Source organism: Trachypithecus francoisi, unplaced genomic scaffold (assembly GCF_009764315.1).
Source record: "Trachypithecus francoisi isolate TF-2019V2 unplaced genomic scaffold, Tfra_2.0 Lachesis_group17, whole genome shotgun sequence".
NCBI lineage: Eukaryota > Metazoa > Chordata > Mammalia > Primates > Cercopithecidae > Trachypithecus > Trachypithecus francoisi.
Genome location: NW_022681462.1, coordinates 30,711,726 through 30,733,125, shown reverse-complemented (window position 1 = coordinate 30,733,125; position 21,400 = coordinate 30,711,726). Strand labels below are relative to the sequence as shown.

Below are 21,400 nucleotides of genomic sequence, written 5' to 3'. Positions count from 1 at the left end.
TAGAATCATGAGATTTGAATTGATTATCACTCTTTTTCTAAGTATCATAATTTGGACACATATCTCAACTGCCAAACTTCTTTTAACACTATATCTAGAGCTATTTAATTTGCTAACAAGGCTATTAATATCTTTTGAGCAACTTGCTATCTCCTATAAACTTCTGAACCTTTATTTTCCGCCAGTGAGAAGTTTGGAGGGGAAATGAATACAACTGTTCCATATTCTGTTCAACAAAAGTTGCCAGTCATGTTCACTATTGTATTTTTTTTTTTATCAGCTTCACAAGAATGTAGGTTCTGTGGTTTATTTTCGTTGATATTTACCCTGGTTAGCAGACTAAAGATGTTATTGGAGATTAAGAAAGCCAGTCTACAAAAAAGTTCCAAATGGAGTTAGCTTCTGATGTTTACTCCAAATCCCAGAGCAATCAAAGCAATTACTCAAAGTCACAATTAATATCTGGTCAGTTTATAGAGAAAGAGATAGCACTGAAAGAAAAAAAGGATTGAATAAATGTAAATTAAGATGATGTATGTAGATAGAACCAATACTTAAGAGGTGATTAGTGCAGGGTTGGGAACTGTCATATTTGGCTCTCTTTTGATTGCTAAATAATTATATACAGTGAACTTAAGAAAGATTCTATAAGGTCATTTAAGTACAAACACTAGCCAAAAAATGGCAAAATCATTAAATATAAGAATATCCGATAATACTGGTTTAGCTGTAAAATGTGTATGCAATGAGGAACACATTGTAATCTTTTCAGTGCCACCCACACACGGCAACCATTAAAAAAAGACAGCTTGTCACAAAGATTGCTTTTCTGAGGTGCAGGGAGCATTCTCCTTAATGAGGATTTACTCTAACAATGAACATACTACTCTTCCAAGAACCTCAACTCCCCAGAACAGCCAATACCTGGAAACAAGCACCTAAGTCCCCTAAGCAAACACAGCAACCATCTCTACCATCTGCATTTAGGCCAGGCACCTTTTATCAGAGGAAAATACTCCCTATTCTCACTGAGATGTAATTTATTCTCGTTTTATACATAATTATGAGATGTTTCATAATCTATTTTTTTAGACTTCACAAATGAGAAAAAATAGGGTGGAGAGGAGCTATTAATTTTAGATAAATTGACATTTTTAAGAAGTAGAAGCTGGTAGTGACTCTACCAAAATTGCTACACGACTATAATGTGGGTTCATCTTCTGGAGGGGCTGACACATTTCTAGCCTTCTATATGTCATGGTGCATTACTGCATTAGGCACAGTTTAGGTGACGCAAATAATAGCAAACCAATAGAAAATATCAGTTTTGTGGGGAAAAAGAAACCATGGAATATTACCAGGAAGTTCCTAAGAAAAATGTGATTACTTTCATAAGAAGCAAATCAATCCTCATTTAGTAAAAGCTCTCATGTAGTCATGGTAGAAGAGCACAAAGGGAAGAAAGGGAAAAGAGGCAAATAGAAAGAAAGGGATGGGCTTCCATAAAGGCTCATGTCTTAATCAGCTTGGAATAAACAATTGTCAATGCTTTTCACTGCTATTCAGTGTTTTATTGGAGGACAAATTAATAAATTAGATAAGAAAAAGAAGATATATAAGTATTAGAAGAGTAGACATTAAATTACATCTTAACTTATAGAGAATAGGATTCCTAAGAAAATAAAAAATAATTAAAAGACAAACAAGTCCAACTACTACAAGAGCAAACAGCAAGATGGCTAAATATAATATAAACAATAAAAACCTAATAGAGCAGTAACAAAGGAGAAATGTGATTTTAAATATGCCATTCACAATAAGCATACATTTATATGATCAGAAATAACCGTAACATAACACGTAGAATGTCGCATGGGGGAAAATAACATTTTAGTGAAGAACATAAAAGAAGACCTACATAATACAGAGACATCCCATGTTCTTGGATGGGAAGACTCAAGATTGAAAAGATGTCATTTCTGCCCAGTTTATTCTAAAATTAGCATTCTAGATATTTACATAACAAATAACCAAGAAAGCCTCTCACTCCGTTCAGATCTCTTTTTACTGTAAACTTAAAATATCTCTCTTTCAGTTTAGTTCTCTTTTTACCGTAAACCTAATAAACTTTTCAGTAAATTAGGGACAGATTATGTAAGATTAGCATATGCAGGACTCTTGCTCCTCACTTCTGGCCAGTATATCAAATGTTTAAATGGAAGTAGCAAAAGTAGTTTAGATCCATTAGTAGGTGAAAAAGTTGGGTCTGTCTTTTTAAACTAACCACTCTTGGGAATTCTCAACCTAGCCTTTGCTATGCAAATGTACTGATTTAGTCTCACTCTCCTACCTTCCTCCTGAGTTGCCATGTCCGTTCTCTTGCCACCCTATGACAATGCGTGCCACTCTATACTACTGCACACTTTCCTTTTCTCCCACCTGAAGTGTCATTTTTTCCCCAGTATGTTAAAGGCTTTTATTCTTCTTGAGCTGTGCCTATATTTACACCTAAAATTCTGAAAGTTCATATTCATCTACTTCGGTTCTATCTTGTTATTTTACAGGTAGGGAAACCCAGCTTAGAGAAGTTACCTTAGGTGAAAAAAAGAACTTCTTCAAATTCACATGACTCCAGAGAGACAAAAGGCTAAATTATTCTTGTGTTCTATGCTGTATCTTTGGAACTTGAGAACTCACCATTCTCCTCTTGTTTTTCCTTCTAACAATGAGAGGTTGCTAAAAGACAAAATAATCTTAAAATGTATTTATTCTCTACATTTGTCTCACTACATTTATTTGTGTCCTATTGGTTATCTTTTCATTCAAAGGCATTATTTATATATATTAATGTATATTTATAAATGTCAGTGAAATGTTAACCAACTATGTTATCCTATCTTCCTGCAATGCCCTGTAATATCTGATATATTCAAAAGTCTCAGTCTAGAAAATGCATATTAGGGCTTTTTGTGTCAGCTGAAAGTCAAAGAAGGACAAAAGTATTTCAAAAATCTTATAACTAACCAAATAGTAGATCTTAGGGTTCCTATGTAACAATGCTTTTCTATGGGTAAATCAAAGAACAACAAGGAAATTCATTGCTTAAAAAAGAACAAGATCATGTCCTTTGCAGGATCATGGATGGAGCTAGAGGACATTATCCTTAGCAAACCAATGCAAGAACAGAGAATTGAATACTGCATATTCTCACTTACAAGTGGGAGCTAAATGATGAGAACACATGGATACATAGAGGGGAACAACACACACTGGAGCCTATCAGAGGGTGGAGGTTGGGAGGAGGGAGAGAATCAGGAAAAATAACTAATGAGTATCAGGCTTAATACCTGGGTGACAAAATAATCTGTACCACAAACCCCCTTGACACAAGTTTACCTATATAACAAACCTGCACATGTACCTCTGAACTTAAAATAAAAATGAAATTAAAAAAAAGAAATTCATTGCTCAGTCATGAAGAACCAAGATATACTAAAGATCAGGAATCAAAGATTTTTAGTGAAGAAAGTGACTACCTAGTCCCATGGATCCACCCACCACTTCTCAAGTCAGTTAGGGAATATCAGAATTATTAATTCTAATGAATAGTGCAGTCAGCTTCTGCATACGAATATAGCTGCATCCACAACTGGATGCCTTAGAGAAGTCAGAGCAGCAGGAACACATTTTGATGAAAAGGTGGGAGCCACAAGGTGGCCCAGTTGCTGGAATTGCAGGTATCTGTGCGTAAGTTTGATATCCAGACTGACACTAGGTCTTGGTAGATGGTACTCATAGACTTTTTAAGTGTCTAACACAGCTTGTTGGCAGTCTTGTAAGAAATGGCTTATTCTGGACTTCACCACTACACAACATATACATGTAACAAAACTGCACTTGTACCCCCTAAATCTGTATTTTTAAAAAGGCAAATGTCAGCATGCTTTCTTGAACATTCATCATAAGCTGTTTTCTTTCAGTGAATGAAAGAGCTTGACAGAGAAAAACTTTTGTAAGCAGACATTGAGAATATGTTACTAGAACATGGGCCCTATGAGGACAAGTAGAGAAATCCAGAAATAAAAGGCAAATGTAAGCACACTTTCTTTAAGATACATCAGAAGCTGTTTTCTTTCAGTGAATGGAAGAGTTTGACAAAGAAATCCCTTTGTAAGCAAACACTGAGAATATGTTATTAAAACATGTTTCTGTCTCAAAACAAATGTTTCATTCTATGGAAATCCTTAGTTGGATGTTAAGTCTCCCTCTGCCCCAACCAGGGATTCTCTCTAATTCCCACTCTTAACTTTCACCCAAGGCAAGGATCACTCAAGATCCACACATTCTTCTTTGCTATCCATTTGCAAGCAATAGGGAGAAAAAAAAAAGGCGTCCGGTGAAGGGGGAGCGGGGGAGCGGGGGAGCAAAGTCCCTGCAACAAAAACTGGTAGTAATAGCATGAATATTGACACATCTCAAGATGGAGTTCATGTTTTCCAAGGCAGTAAGGAAATCAGTCTTACTTGAGAATAAAGCAAACCTATAAATCATTTGGAAAGTAAGGTTAGATAGATGTAATGGAAGAAAACTCTGCAAGGCTTTGAAAGCCAAGTTAAGAAATTCAGATTTTATTAGTCATTGCCAAGTTTTTTTTTTAAGAAAAGCGTGGGTTCAAAGTGTCCATTTCTCTTTCCATTAATTTCTCAGCCCAGTGAAATTTGCTTTAATCCTCTCACCTCCTGTAGCAGAGTCCTCTTAAGTTAGTTAACAGGTTGTTAAATCAAATCATTTTTATCTTATAATACCATTCTACCACATTTAGTGCCATTTACTCAATTTCACTTCCTCCTAGAAATATCTCCTGGCTAATTTTCTTAGCAGTAATCATTTCCTTCTCAAATTCATATAGTTTTAAAAGGAACATATATTACCTGCCACCAAACTCACTTATTTCTGCACCCATCTTTATCCCTCCTACAACAGGAAAAGCCTGCTATTACCATCACCCCTTTAACTAATTTCCTAATCACATCCTCCAGTACTGTTGCATTAGCTGTGCCAACTTCCTCCTAAATCTTCAACATCCTCCTCTCTGCAGACTTCCTAACCACAACCTATAAGAATACTCAACTTTGCTCTAGCCCTACCCCAAATATTTCCTCAATCTCTCTGCCTCTCCTTAAAGAGAAGAAATTCTGCAGGTCACAGGTAAGAATATAAGTGTTCAAGGGTCCTTGGACCTTAATCTAATAATGGTCCCAGGAGAACCTTGGCCAGTGGAAAACTCAGAAATAGTCAGATAATAGGCACCATTGTTTTCAGATATGTTAATGGTGCGATCTGAGTATAAAACTGAGACCCAGGCTGGTATAGACTGCTCATGACCTAAAGTCCTAAAAGTAGACCCACCACTCCTGCACAATGGCAGTAGTGCAGTGGCCAAGACCATTTCATTCATTTCTCTTTCTTGCAATGTGTTGTATTTTAAGACAATTTGTCAACTTCACTATGTCTCATCTACTTGATCAGTACTCTACTTTTAGGGTCTAAAAGCTCAACAGACATGAAATACTTCTTTCTCCAAAATAATAATAAGCAATAGTCAGGGCATCAAGGCACTTTGTCTTGCAAACTCCATTACACTGATTTTGAAATGTGAGAAGGACCTGAGACTTGTGACAGAGCAACTCTGTTGCTTCCTGAAACTAGCAACAGTGTAGTTTGTCTAAGCCTTATCCATGGAGCAGCCAGCTGAAAAACTTTAGCATACTGATACTCCAAGTGAGCTATGGAGAGCATCAGTGTTATCTAGGTTTGTTAGAAATGTAGAATTACAGGCCCCATCCAAGATCTACTAATAGTTGATTCATATGCATATCAAAATATAAGAAACGCTAAAATTTGGCACAATTATTTTCCAACTTTATCATCCCTAACATTCCCCTAGATTCCTGTAAGAAGGCAAATTTCTGGACTCTACCCACAGAGCTTCTGATCAGGTAAGTCTGGGTGTAGGCATTTTGCATTCGTTGCATACAATTAAGATTTGTATGGATTATAAACTTTACTTTCAGAAACATTTATCTAGGAGTCTAGCTGAAGCAAAAAAAAAAAAAAGTGAAAGACAGAGCAGTGACCTTTTTTTTTTGAGACAGAGTCTCACTCCGTTGCCCAGGCTAGAGTATGGTGGCACAATCCTGGCTCACTGCAACCTCTGCCTCCTGAGTTCAAGCTATTCTCCTGACTCAGCCTCTGGAGTAGCTGGGATTTCAGGAACCCGCCCCCAAGCCCAGCTAATTTTTTTTGTATTTTTAGTAGAGATGGGGTTTCACCATGTTGGCCAGGCTGGTCTCAAACTCCTGACCTCAGGTGATCTGCCTGCCTTGGCCTCCCAAAGTTCTGGGATTACCAGCATGAGCCATCGCGCCCGGCAGCAGTGACTTTTAACAGGTAAAACCTTCCTCTCATTTTAGGTGCCAAGATACATCATGATTCTTTACAGCTTGGTGAATCAATTCACTGTCTTCTGGTGGGAAAGCATCTCCTCTATTACGCAGGTACAAGGAACTTGGAAAAGTGAGAGTGTACATGTATAAATACGGTGAAATTGTTGAGCTCTCCAGAAAAACCAATAAAGCAGAACCAAGATAACTTGGGCATTGTTTTGCTAGATGCCTAAAGACTCATGCACTTTGCAGATATGAGTAGTAAGTTTTTGTGATTTCTACTGCGGTGTTGCTCTAAAGTAGTTCAATCTTCATGATTACTCAGCTAACACAAGGGAAGCCTTCAATTGTTGCCAAAACCTACAAAGATTAAAATTTAAAACAAGTAAAAATTTAAAAAATTAGAAATTCCAAAGCAAGACATTTTTGGGGTGAATGTTTGAAGACAACATTACAAAAAGCACTCTATTCCGGGAGCAACTGAAGATGAATGAAAAATTCCTGAAAGAGGAAAACTTATGTAACTAACTTGAAATATGAAGTTAAGTCTTCATATAGTAATATATTTGATAATACCAAGCTTCTAAGGAGAAATCTTAAGTCAGGTTTTAATGACCACTTAAAAATTAACTGCCAAGTAATACATCAAAATGATGTTTTTCTTAAAGTATCCTTCCTTGAACCACCTGATTTATTCATTTAGCAATGATAGAGTAAGTGCAAATATGGCTTGTGCCTTTTCTCATAAAATACATAAAAAGATATATGCTTACCTTCTGGTATACTCTATTAGAAGTTATTTCCTAGAGCAGAATATTTGTGAGATTTAAAGAGATATGTATGTTATATGTTGTACACATCAGAGAGAAAGGTAGACCAACAAAGTTATACAAATTCTGGTAAAAGGAGGTGATAATACAAATTTATTTCAACTTCACTAATAACTAAGATAAAACTTTCACAGAAACTACTACAATAGAAACTACTATAATAGGATCTCTTGTTGAACGGATCATTTCTCTCAAGCACAACTTCACACCTTATTTCAGATTAAAAAAGAAATCATAAGAACCACAGTTATTGATGCTTCCACAGCTTCAAAAGTCAGAAACAGTGATCTTTTAATGATGCATTAATAATTTATAGAGGGAAAATCCTCAGAGAATTAGTCTGTCTCTTTGTCTTTGAAATTTCCTCCCCATTATCTGATAGTAACTGCATAGAATTCAGATGCATGCCCACTGATACTGAGACCTGGAAGACCAGCTTTCTGAAACCTTGAAGATATGGCCTTATGATTTAATTATCTAAGATAGGACTGAACTGGCACTAATTAATTTTTTGCTATAAAGAAAGCCTATAATTAATGTATTATACTTATTAATTATTGTAGATGCACCCTCAACTTTTAAATAAGGCCATGAGGCAAGCCTTATAACTCAGTTGCTGTGGTATATATTTCCTGAAGAAAATAATAGCAAGTAGAATTCAGAAATAACGCCCCAAATAAATATCTATGATTGGGTGAGATATTTTTATGGCCAACATGAGTAGCCAGTCATATGTATATTAAAATTTTTCTAGGCTAAATATTCTGTGGCTGCAAATTATGGAGTAGAGCGTTTGGGAACTGGATCATCCTTTCGTGTTATAGGTGAGATGCGATTTTAACTCATTTCCTAGGAAGTGTTTCAGTAGTGTCTATGAGCCAATACAAAGTACAGCAGCCTTTTCTTAACTTTTTTTTTTTTTTTTTTTGAGACGGAGTCTCGCTCTGTCGCCCAGACTGGAGTGCAGTGGCGTGATCTTGGCTCACTGCAAGCTCTGCCTCCCGGGTTCACACCATTTTCCTGCCTCAGCCTCTGGAGTAGCTGGGACTATAGGCGCCTGCCACCATGCCCAGCAGCCTTTTCTTTATGCACGGATTCTTCAGATGAAACTCAATTTTCCTTAGAGAATATCAACTAATATTTTTTCCAGTCTCTATTAGGACATGATGTTTCATATTTAAACAGGAGCATAGATAAGCTCCATTCTTGGTAACCTCCAGAGAGTATGGTCTAGATCACTGCCATCCAAAAGCTTGCCTGAGAGAAACATTTAGTTTGTTTAAGGACGTTCAGTCCATCTCTCTCTCACCACCTAGTACAAAACACCAACCACTCTACATTAAAGCAGATAAGCCAGGAGAGAAGAAGTATTATACTGGACACTGGTAAAAGTGTTTCTACTGACTTATTGTGATACCACTTACCTCAATGGGAGGATACTACTGCACAAAGTCATAGGATGCTCACTGTGTGTTCTCGAAGGTTATTGATGAGATATTATTGTTGCTCACATTACATAAATTTTTGTTCATTTCAGTACCAAGGATATTGACACTTCTTCTTAAAAACTGGTTTGATTTTATTTTATGATTTTAAGCTGCGTAATAAATTAAGATTTCCTTTTCCTTTTTGTATGGACTTCAAAACAGTTTCACCCAAATTTATGGTCCCTTCAGGAAGGCATATGATGTAATGATGATTGTTACCAAATTAGTCTCAGTCCTGCTCCTTATTTGTTCTTACATTCATCTTGCTTTCTTAAAAGCATTTTCCTTTAAGATGTTTTAATCTTTCTGCAGTTTATATATCCTTAAAATTTCTTGAAACCTTTGCTGGAAGATAGTATAATATTTTGTATTTCATTAATTATAAGGTATACCTTTTCACCACGGTTTAACATATACAAAATAAGAATGAGTGTTACAATTTATGTCATTTTTAAAGATATATTTGACAGAACTTAATTTTTTTCTTAGAGTATCTAAAATATATATCTTACAGTTGATGGCATCTTTGATTTGATAAAACATAACAAACCAAGCAACGAAAAGAAACAAACTTGTTTAAAGGATCTATTGCCAACCTAGGTTATCCTAAAATCTATACAACTTTCAGTATCTACACTTACAGCCAATGAAAAGTGATGCTCAAAATTAAGAAACCAAAATAATGCTAGATATTCACTGAAGAAGCAATTGCTTAGAACCAAGGATTTTAAATGGGTAATGAGGCATTCCTCTTTTTCAAATTCCAAAATATTTTAACCATTAGTGCCCATCTGAGGAAATCCATGCTGTTGAGAATGTCCCTAGAAATTAAAAATTCAATTCCATTCATGAGTCACTATTTTGCATTTAGTAAGGTTAAAACAAAATAAAACAAAGTAAAGCCAAAGTGTTCCAAGAAAGAGTAGAAACAAATCTGAAAGCACGACAGGCACAAAATATTTTCCAGTCAACAGTATGTTAGGCAAAGGATTCAGTTTACCCAAATTCTCATTCCTCCAGCATTCATCATCTTTTTGTTGTACTCGTTGATTGACATGGGCACGAGGTTTGATATTTTCTTTTTTTAAGGTTAGTGGACTCCTGCACAGGGTGCGCACACTCTATAGGGAATAGTAGACGGTGGGATGCAGGAAAAATATCAAGATGCTATATTGATTTTTGTCTACAAATATAAAACAATGTAGCCTGACTACTGTTTCATATAAGGACTTACACTAGTACCACCACCTATCCCTACCTCAGATGGTCACATGTCACATATGATAAATGGGGTATCTTGAGGTAAGGGTAAGGGTCCACAAATCCAGGAATTGCAAGGGTGACCTTACACTTTAATGTGTACCTGGTAAGTGGATTTAAGTCTTAAATATTCTAGTTTTCACACACACTTGCACACACACATACCCATGCACAGAATGGAACAGACTTTAAAAGACTATAAGCTGGAGATCGAAGATAGTACTAAAAATACAAGCATAAGTAAACTATAAGAAAACACATAGTCAACATTAACTTTACTCATAATACAACCTCTTTGTCAACTAGGTTATAGGCTGAAAAAAACATATAATCTCATCAGAGCTGAGAAGTTCAAATATGTATTTGCATCTATTATTGCTGACAACGAATCTCATCCCAGGGTCCTTACGACATTAGCTCATGATGGTTTAAAGCAATTATGACTTGCAAGTCTTTAAAAAGAGAAAACATCCAGCAAATACAGCCAATTGAGATACATTTGTTGATTTTTATTCTTAGCGAAAAGCAAATTTATTATGTTTGTAATTGTTAGTGGAGAAGACTGCTGGGTGCCACCAACCAACCCACTTCTTTTTCTTGTGGACACAATGTGAGACTATATTTTTCACTCTCGTTTTAAGTTGATTTGGTCAATTGACAAATTCCAGCCAATGAAATGTGATCATCAGTGAGTGCTGTGTGTTCTTCTCAATCTGGCGCATTAAAATCATCCTCCATGTTTTTTGTTTGTTTGTTTGTTTGTTTGCTTTTCTCCCAACTGGCAAACTTGGAAGCCAGGTGTTGAAGATGAAGAAGCCACAAGCTGAAAGGGGCCTAACTTCCTGAAGTTTCCCTTGGAAGAGAGTGACCTATGGATCAGAAAGACCCATTGAGATATTATGTAGTAAGAAGAAAACTTCTGTTAAGTCTCTGAGATTTTTAAAGATCCTCTATTACAGTAGCTAATATCACTGTATACAGTTAATAAACAGAATGTTTTCAGAAGTTTATGCCATTCTTTTAAATGTCTACTTTTATGTATATTGTGTAATGTATGTAATACATTCTTAGTTCAGGAATGTATGCTAATTTAGAAAAATAAATAACACACATTCTCTATTTGTATGCACACAAAGACATATACAAACTTTTGTTTTACTCTTTTATTATGCAAATATTTTTATTATAACATTTGGTGGATAAAGCTTTGCCTGCCAGTCTCGTGCTTTTTAGGTGAGTTTCACACACTTTTTTCTATGAATTGCTAGGAACATATTCCCCCCCTCCTTTTTTTTTTTTTTTTGAGACGGAATCTCACTCTGTCGCCCAGGCTGGAGTGCAGTGGCACCATCTCGGGTACTGTAAGCTACGCCTCCCGGGCTCACGCCATTCTCCTGCCTCAGCCTCCCGAGCAGCTGGGACTACAGGCACCTGCCACCATGCCTGGATACTTTTTTTTGTATTTTTAGTAGAGACAGGGTTTCACCATGTTCGTCAGGATGGTATCGATCTCCTGACCTCATAATCCGCCCGCCTCGGCCTCCCAAAGCTCATTTTTTTATATGAAAAAATTTAAATTGCCAAGTCCTTGTTCTTATACAGTTCTGGGAATCCATTCTCTTCACTTTTCAATGACCTGGGAATAATTCAGTTGCCACTTGTTGGCATCTCTCAGAGCAGAAAACGAATAACAGGGAGACAAATATCACAAATCCAAAGTTTTTCAAGTCAGATTGCAAACTTTTTCTTATGGAAAGACCCAACTACTGACTCTAAAAAGAATTATTGAGAATGAAATTTCAAACAGTTCAGTTAATGGCTTTAGTAAATTATGACATTAGTATAGATTTTTTAAATAAGCCTACAAATACAGGTAGATACAGTTGGTATGTATATAGTCCAATGTATTTATAAATTTTTCAAATGTTACTTGCAGACTTTAAAAGCTTTTACTCTTTTTAATGTCATTTTAGGAGAAAATGAGTGATTTCTGCTAACTGGGAGAATTTTGTCTGAATATTTATTTTTGTTCTTAAAGAGACAAACTGCATTTGATGTTAAAAATCAAAAATAAAGTTGTAGAATAAATATTTTTCTGCCACCCTCTTAACTTGAGAGCACGTTAAGGGCTATGGCCAAATGCCTTAAAGATATCTCAAATGTCTGATCATCTCCCTCAATATTTCCAGCCCAAATGTAGCTCACCGACAACCAGCCAGATTTTCCACTCACTAAAATCCTTACCAAACCTCCACTAGCAATGAATTTTCTATTTCTATCCACTCACAGGCATCTCAATGTATCCTTTTCTTTTGGATGAAAATGATAAGCAAAACCCAACGTATAAGTGAACTCACATCCCTCTAGCACAAACAGTTCTGGTGGGTAGCCAAAAGCTATCACATCTCCTCTTGTCTTTTATACCTGTATGGGTTTTGCAGAGGGATTATCAATCACTTTGAATGCTGGATACAGAAAGACACATTAGTCCATTTCAGAAATCAGAAAAAGTTTTTCAGAAAACAGATCAACCACATTTGGCAACACTGTAGATGACTTGAGAATACAGGGCTCACTGAGACCACACTTCAATAAGCAAATCTAAATCATCAATGAAAAACCATCAAAATCATCATCGAAACACAGGAGATTTGGCCGGGCGCGGTGGCTCAAGCCTGTAATCCCAGCACTTTGGGAGGCCGAGACGGGCGGATCACGAGGTCAGGAGATGGAGACCATCCTGGCTAACATGGTGAAACCCCGTCTCTACTAAAAATACAAAAAACTAGCCGGGCGAGGTGGCGGGCGCCTGTAGTCCCAGCTACTCCGGAGGCTGAGGCAGGAGAATGGTGTAAACCCGGGAGGCGGAGCTTGCAGTGAGCTGAGATCCGGCCACTGCACTCCAGCCTGGGCGACAGAGCGAGACTCCGTCTCAACAAAAGAAAAAAAAAAAAAAAAAAAAAAAAAAAAAAGAAACACAGGAGAGTCAAGTACTTTATCACCATGCCCTGTCTGTTCTTATTTCATTGGCTGAAGCTCGTATTTGTTCCTACTAAGTATAGAGGGTAAAGGCAACATTCAAAAGCACAATTCAAAACAAATAAAATTTCTAGTAATCTAAAAAAAAACCCCATATTTTGATATGGGGGATTATAGCTTAAATGACACTGACCTTAAAAAGTAACAGTGTTTGATATTAATTTATTTATTCTTGTTTAATATTAGTTTCCTTGATATTAATTTCTTTTAAATTTCTTAAACATCTAAGGAAAGTATGGATATAAACCTCATTGCATCAAATAAAAATGATTTATTTATTTTTCTCATATTTTTTGTAGTAACCACTGAATTTATTTTTTATTTATTTATTGTTTTGGTCTATCTCTTTGTCTGTCTCTCTGTAACATGAAAGGAATTCTAGCCTATATTTGTGTCCTGTGTATGTGTATATGTGTGTACACTCTACCTTGAGTTTCATGGTTTTGTCATATGACATATATTTTTAAAAATACTTTATCAAATCACGGTAACCATGATATATTGAAAATGTAAATTTCAAGCTACCTTTTAGAAATAATGAAAAGGAGCTTTAGATTCTTAATAAGCTTGAAAATTAATAGCTGGAATTAATACTAAAATGAAAAATATAAATAATCTATTATCATTTCTTAGAATAAAACCAACAATACTAGTCTCCTATAAAGAAAATTATACTTGAAAGCCACAGGGAGCTAAGTTTAACACAAGCCTACTAAGTTCTAAGAAAAAAAAAAATCTCTCCACTAGCATATATAAAAACAGTTTCTTCCAAAAATTAGAAGCAGAAAAATCTCAACAAAATCTCATCCTTCTATTGTTTATTAGTTTCTACTCTAGAATTAAAGTAAAACATGATTAATAATACTACCTTGCTCTTTGCTTAATAGAACGTTAAATAGTAAGTGTTCTCCAGATATGCTCAGCTCATTACACATACAGCACATGTTTGTGAGAATAAGGAAATAAAAGTATTATCCCTATTACTCAGATAAGAAAATCAAAGCTTTGAGCAATTTGCCTGCCAGAAGTCATAAAGCCTATCAAAGAAGAATAATTCAGGTTTTAATTTGTCTGACATTTGTAGTTTATTACCCTAAGATAATGATCAACACATATTTGTCTCATTTTACATAATACAAATTTTTAAATCTATAATCAATTGGTTTTATGGCAAGACAACTGATGTGGCTGCATAATTTTATTACAGTATGCATGACACACGCCATTTTAAGACATTCCCTTGTTTTTCAAAGAAACAATTACATCATACACTGACATTTTCTGATTTTGATGTGTAAGTGTACGTTATTATTCTTCCATTAAATTACAAACTGCTGGTAATATGCCAGTGATGTGAAAAAAGGCCACATTGATATTTTACTGTAGGGTCATCTTCTTCATGGATAGAATGCCAGCCTTCCACTTGAATGCACTGCCATATTGTCAAGCTACATTCCTTAAGCATCACTTCTTGGAGGCCTCAAGCTTCTTGGGAATGTTTGATGACTTAAAGGGGAAATGAGCAGGTTGTAATTATGCTTGTCAAGGTTCTTCTTGTGAACCTTTATTAGGACAACTCACACGCAAAAAGAAAGCAGCTCATTTTCTAATTCAGGATATCATTTCTCTTTAAAACTGGTATTAGCATTTTTGAAACTGCAGAATGGGCCCTGGATAATTAGTATGGAAGCATTCAATACTGCAGAGTGAAATGTCAGTGAGAGGAAGCAGCATGGGGCAGGGGACAGAAACAATACATAATTTGGAACTTGCCGTTTCTTACTTAGGTGACAAATGATTGAATCTGAGATTCAGCTTCCTATTAAGAAAAATGAAGACGATAATATACACCTTATAGGGATGCTGTGAAGCTTAAGTAAGACAGTTTATTTAAGGAACTTAGCTCTGTAACTAAAGGAATGCTCCAAAAAATAATATTGAACATACAACCACAAGGGGAAAGAGTGCCGGACATGAGGTCAGAATAATTGAACTTGAGCCCCAGACCAGCCACTTACTCACTGTATAAAATTGAGTTCAATTAATCTCTTTGGGATTCATTTTTGTCGGCTATAAATTAAAAATTATCCTTAAGTTACTTCAAATTTCTACATTCTATGTGCTAATAAAGTAAAATTCTTGACTTCTGGTTCATGATGGTAAGTTTTACATACAAATATCTGAAATCTGTTCTCTGTATTCACTGAGATAAACTAAAATAAATGGGATAGTATTGATTTTCAATGAATTTTTAGGTCAAAATTAAGAGGGATTCACAAAAGAATATCAGAAATCTCCTTTTCTGATATCTTCCAAGTCATTTAGGTGGCTACGCTAAAGACATTCTGGGGCTTACAGGGAGTCCTGCGGATCTCAGGACCACTCCTGTCTTTCATCCAAGTATTTTATGGAATTCCTCAACACATGCCATGCTTATTTTCATATATACTCTTTCTTTTGTTCTAATGTGTTTTTAATAAGCTTTCAATCTGATTATATTTGTATAGTACCACTAAATTAGCTTAATTACAAAGTCTAATCTTTTTGTTTTAAGCAATGCATAATTTCCAAGTTTTTTTTTTTTTTACATTTTTCATACAGAAATGTGCAAAGCAGTTCAACAATTTTTCAAATTAAAGTTATATTTTTAGCAATGTGCTAGTGATTTTGAGAAGTCGAGGGTTTGTTAAGCAAGAAAGTCTAAGACAGGTGTTTAATTGGACTAATTAAGCAACATGTAGTCACTTCCGGTTTTCATTTGCTCTTTGTGAATGCAGATAAGCAACACAGTGATTGCCTAATTACACTATTTAAAACCAACTCACTTTTTATAGTCAAAGATTTTTTTTAACCAACAATAACAAATCCAAAACCTAATATGTAGTCTGAAGTCTAATATATTTCCTCATGTTCTAGCCATCATTTTATAAGTAAATCAATCAACCTAACTATGCCAATAGGCAGATAGAATCTCTTTACCCCATTTTAAAAGATATGCCTTGTTTTCCAAAGAAATACTTACATCATATACTGAAATATTATTATTTTGATATGTAAGTGTACATTATAATTCTCCCATTACACCAGTGGTCCCTAACTTTTTTGGCACCAGGGACGGGTTTCATGGACAACAATTTTTCCACCAGGGAGAATGTGTCGGAGGGAGGAGGGGTGGTTTCAGGATGAAACTGTTCCACCTCAGATCAGGCATTTGTTGTTATAAGAAGCACGCAACCTAGATCCCTTGCATGTGCAAGTCACAATGGGGTTTGTGCTGGTATGAGAATCTAATGCCCCCGCTGATCTGACAGGAGGCAGAGCTCAGGTGGTAAGGCTCACATGCCCATCACTCACCTCCTGCTATGGGTTCCTAACAGGCCATGGACAGGTACTGGTCCACAACCACAGGGTTGGAGACTTCTGCATTAAATCACAAACTACTTAAAACACAAACTATAATAGTACAAACTAAATATTTTATCTATATCTATATATAGATTAGATACATACACACACACACAAACACACACACACACATATACATTCATATCTCTATCTATTGACTGATGGACCAAAAGAAAGCTGTGTAGATGTGAACATGAAATTCAACAGACGCTCATTTCAGTGTTTTCTAATCACCAGGATTACACCAATTTAGTGTCAAAGGTTAAGAGTATGTCTTCTACAAATGAAAACAGATTTAGAAAAAGGCTATGCCTGGTAAACTGCAAACTGCTGGCTTTTATATGGCCTATGTGCCTAAACCCAAGTTTGCTCAATCTCAAACCCTGTACTTGCAGATCTGCAGACCTAAGGTCACCTGGCAGAGGGAGAAATATCCAGACAGCCGGATTCACATGCATTTCCTTAGTAAGATCAGTGGACTCTCATCATTCACTCACTGTGTTTCAACTGTTTCCTCCTGGACTCACACAACAGATGCTGGACGCAGGCAGCAGGAGAAAGAGGGATTATAAATGACCTATGGAAAAAAAATCTATAGGTGGTCAAGTTTTTGTAGAAAGGAACTGGGGAGCATCTTCAAGGTTTCAAGGTGCAGGCACTGACAATTTAGAAAGAAACAAAAATGTGAAGAAGGATGGAAAAAGAGGACAGGAAATGACAGGAGACAGTCTTTTCTAGGGAGTACATGATTAGATTTTTTAAAAACTTTTATTTATTTATTTATTTTTAAATTATACTTTATGTTCTAGGGTACATGTGCACAACGTGCAGGTTTCTTACATATGTATACATGTGCCATGTTGGTGTGCTGCACCCATTAACTCGTCATTTACATTAAGTATATCTCCTAATGCTATCCCTCCCCCCCCCCCAACGCAACAGGCCCCAGTGTGTGATGTTCCCCTTCCTGTGCCCAAGTGTTCTCATTGTTCAATTCCCACCTATGAGTGAGAACATGAGGTGTTTGGTTTACTGTTCTTGCGATAGTTTGCTGAGGATGATGGTTTCCAGCTGCATCCATGTCCCTACAAAGGATACAAACTCATCCTTTTCTATGGCTGCGTAGTATTCCATGGTGTATATGTGCCACATTTTCTTAATCCAGTCTGTCACAGATGGACATTTGGGCTGGTTCCAAGTCTTTGCTATTGTGAATAGTGCTGCAATAAACATACATGTGCATGTGTCTTTATAGCAGCATGATTTATAATCCTTTGGGTATATACCCAGAAATGGGATGGCTCAGTCAAATGGTATTTCTAGTTCTAGATCCTTGAGGAATCGCCACACTGTCTTCCACAATGGTTGAACTAGTTTACATTCCCACCAACAGTGTAAAAGTGTTCCTATTTCTCCACATCCTCTCCAACACCTGTTGTTGCCTGACTTTTTAATGATTGCCATTCTAACTGGTGTGAGATGGTATCTCATTGTGGTTTTGATTTGCATTTCTCTGACGGCTAGTGATGGTGAGCACTTTTTCATGTGTCTGTTGGCTGCATAAATGGCTTCTTTTGAGAAGTGTCTGTTCATATCCTGTGCCCACTTTTTGATGGGGTTGTTTGTTTTTTTCTTGTAAATTTGTTTGAGTTCTTTGTAGGTTCTGGATATTAGCCCTTTGTCAGATGGGTAGATTGCAAACATTTTCTCCCATTCTGTAGGTTACCTGTTCACTCCGATGGTAGTTTGTTTTGCTGTGCAGAAGCTCTTTAGTTTAATTAGATCCGATTGGTCAACTCTGGCTTTTGTTGCCATTGCTTTTGGTGTTTTAGACATGAAGTCCTTGCCCATACCTATGTCCTGAAAGGTATTGCCTAGGTTTTCCCCTAGGGTTTTTATGATTTTAGGTCTAACATTTAAATCTCTAATCCATCTTCAGTTAATTTCTGTATAAGGTATAATGAAGGAATCCAGTTTCACCTTTCTACTTATGGCTAGCCAGTTTTCCCAGCACCATTTATTAAATAGGGAATTTTTTCCCCATTTCTCGCTTCTGTCAGGTTTGTCAAAGATCAGATGGTTGTTGATGTGTGGTATTATTTCTGAGGGCTCTGTTCCGTTCCATTGGTCTATATCTCTGTTTTTGGTACCAGTACCATGCTGTTTTGGTTACTGTAGCCTTGTAGTATAGTTTGAAGTCAGGTAGCGTAATGCCTCCAGCTTTGTTCTTTTGGCTTAGGATTGTCTTGGCAATGTGGACTCTTTTTTGTTTCCATATGAACCTTAAAGTAGTTTTTACCAATCCTGTGAGGAAAGTCATTGGTAGCTTAATGGGGATGGCATTGAATCTATAAAATACCTTGGGCACTATGGCCATTTTCATGATACTGATTCTTCCCATCCATGAGCATGGAATGTTCTTCCATTTGTTTGTGTTCTCTTTTATTTTGTTGAGCAGTGGTTTGTAGTTCTCCTCGAAGAGGTCCTTCACATCTCCTGTAAGTTGGATTCCTAGGTATTTTATTCTCTTTGAAGCAATTGTGAATGGGAGTTCATTCGTGGATTGACTCTCTGTCTATTATTGGTATACAAGAATGCTTGTGATTTTTGCACATTGATTTTGTATCATGAGACTTTGCTGAAGTTTCTTATCAGCTTAAGGAGATTTTGGGCTGAGATGATGGGGTTTTTCTAGTTTACTTGTGTAGAAGTATTTATAGTATTCTCTGATGGTACTTTGTATTTCTGTGGGGTCGGTGGTGATACCCCCATTATCATTTTTTATTGCATCTATTTGATTCTTCTCTCTTTTCTTCTTTATTAGTCTTCCTAGAGGTCTATCAATTTTGTTGATCTTTTCAAAAAACCAGCTCCTGGATTCATTGATTTTTGGGAGGGTTTTTTATGTCTCTATCTCCTTCAGTTCTGCTCTGATCTTAGTTATTTCTTGCCTTCTGCTAGGTTTGAATGTGTTTGCTCTTGCTTCTCTAGTTCTTTTAATTGTGATGTTAGGGTGTGCATTTTAGATCTTTCCTGCTTTCTCTTGTGGGCATTTAGTGCTATAAATTTCCCTCTACACACTGCTTTAAATGTGTCCCAGAGATTCTGGTATGTTGTATCTTTGTTATCATTGGTTTCGAAGAACATCTTTATTTCTGCCTTCATTTCATTATGTACCCAGTAGTCATTCAGGAGCAGGTTGTTCAGTTTCCATGTAGTTAAGTGGCTTTGAGTGAACTTCTTAGTCCTGAATTCTAGTTTGATTGCACTGTGGTCTGAGAGACAGTTTGTTATAATTTCTATTCTTTTACATTTACTGAGGAGTGCTTTACTTCCAACTAGTGGTCAATTTTGGAATAAGTGCGAAGTGGTGCTGAGAAGAATATATATTCTGTTGATTTGGGGTGGAGAGTTCTGTAGATGTCTATTAGGTCCACTTTTTGCAGAGTTGAGTTCAATTCCTGGATATCCTTGTTAACTTTCCGTCTCGCTGATCTGTCTAATGTTGATCATGGGATGTCAAAGTCTCCCATTATTATTGTGTGGGAGTCTAAGTCTCTTTGTAAGTCTCTAAGGACTTGCTTTATGAATCTGGGTGCTCCTGTATTGGGTGCAAATATATTTAGGATAGTTAGCTCCTCTTGTTGAATTGATACCTTTAATATTATATAATGGCTTTGTCTCTTTTGATATTTGTTGGTTTAAAGTCTGTTTTATCAGAGACTAGAATTGCAATCCCTGCCTTTTTCAGTTTTCCATTTGCTTGGTAGATCTTCATCCATCCCTTTATTTTGAGCGTATGTGTGTCTCTGTACGTGAGATGGTCTCCTGAATACAGCAAACTGATGGGTCTTGACTCTTTATCCAATTTGCCAGTCTGTGTCTTTTAATTGGAGCATTTAGCCCATTTACATTTAAGGTTAATATTGTTATGTGTGAACTTGTTCCTGTCATTATGATGTTAGCTGGTTATTTTGCTCATTAGTTGATGCAGTTTCTTCCTAGCATCGATGGTCTTTATATTTTGGCATGCTTTTGCAGTGGCTGGTACTGGTCGTTCCTTTCCATGTTTAGTGCTTCCTTCAGGAGCTCTTGTAGGGCAGGCCTGGAAGTGGCAAAATCTCTCAGCATTTGCTTGTCTGTAAAGGATTTTATTTCTCCTTCATTTATGAAACTTAATTTGGTTGGATATGAAATTCTGGGTTGAAAATTATTTTCTTTAAGAATGTTGAATATTGGCTCCCACTGTCTTCTGGCTTGTAGAATTTCTGCTGAGAGATCCGCTGTTAGTCTGATGGGCTTCACTTTGTGGGTAACCTGACCTTTCTCTCTGGCTGCCCTTAACATGTTTTCCTTCATTTCAACTTTGGTGAATCTCACAATTATGTGTCTTGGAGTTGCTCTTCTCGAGGAGTATCTTTGTGGTGTTCTCTGTATTTCCTGAATTTGAATGTTGGCCTGCCTTGCTAGGTTGGGGAAGTTCTCCTGGATAATAACCCGCAGTGTTTTCCAACTTGGTTCCATTTTCCCTATCTCTTCTTGCTTCATTTCATTCACTTGATCTTCATTTCATTCACTTGATTTTCATTTCATTCACTTGATCTTCAATCACTGACACCCTTTCTTCCAGTTGATCGAGTTGGTTACTGAATCTTGTGCATTTGTCATGTAGTTCTCATGTCATGGTTTTCATCTCTATCAGGTCATTTAAGGACTTCTCTAAATTGGTTATTGTAGTTAGCCATTCATCAAATCTTTTTTCAAGGTTTTTAGCTTCTTTGCATTGGGTTCATAGTTCATCCTTTAGCTCAGAGGAGTGTGATCATCTGAAGCCTTCTTCTCTCAACTTTTCAAAGTCATTCTCCATCCAGCTTTGTTCCATTGCTGGTGAGGAGCTGCATTCCTTTGGAGGGAGAGAGGCGCTCTGATTTTT

The 21,400-nt window shown here is 36.5% G+C and overlaps 1 protein-coding gene across 3 annotated transcripts in view; it reads right to left on the bottom strand.

The window, feature by feature from the left end:
* CTNNA2 (catenin alpha 2) overlaps nt 1–21,400 on the bottom strand; it is a 1,168,663-nt gene that overhangs the window by 915,198 nt on the left and 232,065 nt on the right. The gene's annotated exons all lie outside the window — the stretch shown is intronic.